Source organism: Nannospalax galili, unplaced genomic scaffold, assembly GCF_000622305.1.
Source record: "Nannospalax galili isolate Female #2095 unplaced genomic scaffold, S.galili_v1.0 scaffold1157, whole genome shotgun sequence".
Classification (NCBI taxonomy): Eukaryota; Metazoa; Chordata; class Mammalia; order Rodentia; family Spalacidae; genus Nannospalax; species Nannospalax galili.
This window is the reverse complement of record NW_008340118.1, coordinates 116,005-120,283: the sequence shown is the minus strand read 5'-3', so window position 1 is coordinate 120,283 and position 4,279 is coordinate 116,005. Positions and strand designations below refer to the sequence as shown.

At 48.7% G+C, this 4,279-nt stretch overlaps 1 protein-coding gene across 2 annotated transcripts in view; it reads right to left on the bottom strand.

Moving 5' to 3' along the window:
• Window positions 1-470, bottom strand: part of Unc93a (unc-93 homolog A) — a 36,744-nt gene extending 36,274 nt beyond the window's left edge. Inside the window, exon 1 of one of the 2 annotated variants that reach the window (XM_017798674.2) lies at window positions 422-470. The gene's annotated coding sequence lies outside the window, so the exon portion shown is untranslated. The remainder of the gene's footprint in view (window positions 1-421) is intronic. The other variant, XM_017798671.2, reaches the window with a different exon arrangement.
• Window positions 471-4,279: the final 3,809 nt, after the last annotated feature.

Sequence of the window (4,279 nt, the reverse complement as noted above, 5' to 3'; positions counted from 1 at the left end):
GCTCTGTGTGTGTGTGTGTGTGTGTGTGTGTGTGTGTGCGTGCGCGCACATGTGTGTGCATGTGCACCCACCCACGTGTATGTATGTGTATGTGTGTGAGCCCATCCACGTGAGTATATGTGTGTGCGTGCGTGAGCACCCACCTACGTGTGTGTATGTGTGCATATGGTGTGTGTGCACCCACCCACGTGTGTGTGTGCCCACACATGTCACTCAGTACAAAGGATGAAGCAGCTGACCACAGTTTAGGGCTAAGTCCACCACACCAATGATCACATATGTCCCTCTGACCAGCCTCTCTCTCCTACCTCACACCCACTTTCTTTATGTCAAATTCACTCATTTACTGATATTTGGGAAGCAAGAAATCCCACAGCTAAGCCACTGCCCTGAACATTTTACCAAGAGATCTGGTACTCACTGGCAATGTTGACTTCTGTGAAAGAACTCCTGTGTCCTGAGCTGAGTTTCCTGCAAGGCTGACCAACTGATAAACACTTCAATGACTATGGAGAGTTTGGAATGTTGCAGATCCACAGCCTATTCACAAATCATCTGGTGACATCTTAACCCCCATAAATAGCCACACCTTGCCTACCTGTTTCTGAATTAACATTCTTGTGACTAGTGAAATGAATTAACTTAGCAGACCACCGGGTCCCACACCAATCAAAAAGCTAAGAATGTCATCAGATAGCATCTGAGATCTATAGTAGCACCCTCCCGCTTTGCTAGACCCACCTACTCAATGTATCTACCAACGAATTTGAAAAGTGTCCTGATTTATGACCTTTCCTTGTTCTGTTACTATAAAAATGTAACTGTCACCACACTGGAACATGGAATTTGAAACAACCTGAATCTGTGTTCCCGGGCCATGGCGACTCATATTTGGCTGCAGAATAAATGATCTCTCATCCCCTCTGAGGTGATTAGTTATGCTTTTGCGTGTTTCTGTTCCACCCCAGGCTCTAGGAAAACAATAATGGCTGTGAAATCTCTCAGTCTCTTTCCCAAAGTCTCCACTCCACCCTTTGGTGTTGTAGGACCCGGCATCCCACAAAAGGTCCCATCCTGGTGGGTGTGGTGAGGCTCCTCATTCATATGGTCCCAAGCTTCCCTCAGACTCACAAGTGGCCCCTCGTTCACCAAGGACAAAACCACATCTAGTACCCTTTCCTTGTCTCGGGGTTGACAAGCTGAGATTAAAATTATTTGACATTTGGAAGTATGGAGATGAAGAGAAAGGCATTTCTTAGTCAGCTGATGGACTGAGCTATGGCAGCTCTAACTCACCCGCTGCAGCCTGTCTGCCTCCCACAGGGCCAGGCCCCTGCCGAGGCTCACCTTTCTCTTCCCAGCAGTTCAGTCTCTTCATGCTTGGTTTTGCCTGTGACATCCCACACACATTCATGTGGGACTTTGAGAAAAGGCAGTGAGGTTTTTAAGTCCTCTTAGCAAGTCAGAAGACAGCTGCCATCTGTGCATTAGCACCAGCCCCTGGCCAAGGAAAAGGTCCTTGTCCATGGGAACCAGGAACGTGACCTTCTCAAAGCATCCTACGCAGCCCCCAACTCCAGGGTCACATCATGGCTCGCCGGTCTCGCCTGGTCATAGGAGGGCCAGGTTGTGACCCACACACTTCCCGTAATGTTTTTTGTTGCACAGCCCCTCTGCACACCTCCCTCCCCACCCTAGAGCTCACCTTGTAAGGTCCTGTTCAGGAACTGGTGCCTGTGGTCCAAAGTGAATTCAAGTGCCTTTCACTTGTTCAGGGCCTGATCAACAGGAGCCTGTATCCAGGAATAGAGAGGTGGCTCCAGTGTGGGCTGGGCTGTGCATGATCTGTCCTGAGGCTCTCTTAGAGCCTGACTTCAGGGTGTGACCTCTGGTGCTCCTACCAGAGAAGTTACCACCTGAGGTTACTCAGGAGGAGCCCCTAAACCTTAACTTTCTTAATAATCATGGGAACCTCTTCTTCAGTGCGAAGCTGAAGAAGATTTTGCCTAGTGAAACAAATACGGCCATGTTGCCATTGAAGATGATTCTGCATGCTGATGGACAGGAAGTTCAGGTTTAAGTCATTGGTAAGTATAGCCAAGACTAGTCTTAATAATTGGGCTTTTCCCAATCACTGCCATATTTCCCTAACAATAGACCATACTGGGTGGGAGGGGGGACACACAATTCTACCCTTAAGCAAAAAAATACCTCAACTCTCACATTCCAAAGCAAAATTCTTGGGAAACAAAGAGGCAGATTAAGGGATGGTTAGAGCTATGTATTCACCCGCAGATGCTATCACACCGGGCTGGGTGTTCTGAGAGCACACGCAGGATCCCAGGCCAGGCCCGATGGATGGGGCAGGCTGGATTCTAAGAGAGCAGGGCACCCATGCCACCAGAGCTGCAGGGAGGGGAAGGGTGGCATGTCATGCTCCTTCCTGGTGAGGTCAGAGGGCTGGACTTCCTTCCCCAGGATCCACACTGTATACTGCTGTTGAGGGACAGCTCACCACCTCTGTTCTGTCCTCACTACCCACTCATACAGCAGAGAAAGGGAGAGCCACAGAAAGATTGTTTCCCATTTTTAAACTCTGAAAACACAGTGTTTGAAACACACTACATTCAGCAGATCTGCAGTGCACACAAAGCATGTTTGGGGGCGCTGAAGAGATGGCTCAGCAGTTACGAGTGCCTGCAGCTCTCCCAGGGAACCAGAGCTGGGTTCCCAGCAACATTAGTCAGGTCACAACTCCCTGTGACTCCAGCTCTTAACTCCTCCCAGATCCACCCCCATCTACCTACCCAGCCACTTTTGTGTTCTTTCCCAATGAGTCAGGTTTGGGATGCCCAAATACTCTTAAGTGAGGTACCAGCCCTGGAGCATGGTTGTTAGGGATAAAACCTGAGGCCCCAGAACCCCGTCAATGCTGCCCACAGAACGGAAGGACAAAATGAAAGTGACTCTTGGCAAGGCAGATTTTACTTTTGCAAAAGGGTGCCATGTGGTCAGTCAGATCCAGGGAACACACAGGACCCAAAAGCTTGGTGGACTTTTATCCCTAACAAGAGCGCTGCGTCTTTTCCCCAGTGAGTGGGGTTAGACTTCTCAGTTTTCCCCAGCTGTTTAGTTTAAAATAATCTGGTCAAAAGAAGGGGGAAGAACTCCACTGCCCCAGGTCATCAGGGCCTCTCCTTAAACAAAAGTCTCACAGTGTGTGACAGCATTAAAAGATTAGACTTCCTGGTCATAAACCAAGTTTTAGAGGGTTCGAAAGAAAAGACTATATTTCCTATTCCTTAGGTGGTTGACCAATCAGGGGCCACACCCTTTAAAGAAACTAGCTCTTCCTCTCTCAACTAGTTATCATAAGTCAATAGCTCATTTTTTAGTTTAATGAAAATTTGGGCCATATTTTGATGTAATACAGGTCTGCCCTTTCTTTGAAATGCTTGTAAATAGTCTTTAAATAGTCTTTTCTTTCAAACTCTTTGAAATTTTTGGTTTATGACAAGGAATTCTAAGCTTTTCATCATCCCCACCCCACCCCCAAGTCTCTTGTTTAAGAAAAGGCTCTGCTGCATTCTTGGAGCCTGACACCCTGGGGCGGCTGGGCCTTAAAGACCAGCAATCTTATGTTAGGGTAGAAACCTATCAAACTTGGTGTGCAGTGCACTCTTCTGCAAAGGTAAAAACTGCCTTGTTGAGTTGCTTTCCTTTTTAAAGGCTGCGCTCCCGCACTCCCAGCCTGTAGCACAGAGGGTCTGCATCCCACAGCTTTCCACAGTGCCCCACAGCTCTCCATGTGCTCCCCACGGCTCCCCGCGTGCTCCCTGCAGTTCCCCACATGTTCAGTTCTTGGCTCTTGGCTGGCTCTCCTGCTGAGTGGAAAGAGATAGCTCATGTTTTTATGGATTCTTTGAGAATTTCATACAGTGCATTTTTATCATATTCACCCTGTGCTCCTCCCCACTCATCAGGTCCACCCACATCTCCCTGTGCCTCCCAGCCACTGAATCCAGCTTGTGCTGCCCAAATACACCTGGGTGCAGCCCATCCCCTTGGAGTGTGGTGGACCCACCAGGGGCCATGCACTGAAAGAAAACCGGGTCTCCCTTCCCGGTAGTTCTAGAATGGAAATAGAGGAGCACAGCAGATACTAAAAGCTTTTGCAATGTGTTGGTGATTAAGAACTTAAGAGCAAGAAAAGCCCAGAGCTAGAAATGGCGGGAGTGAACAGGAATCTCCCCCACCCACCCACCCCCGCCCCACCCAC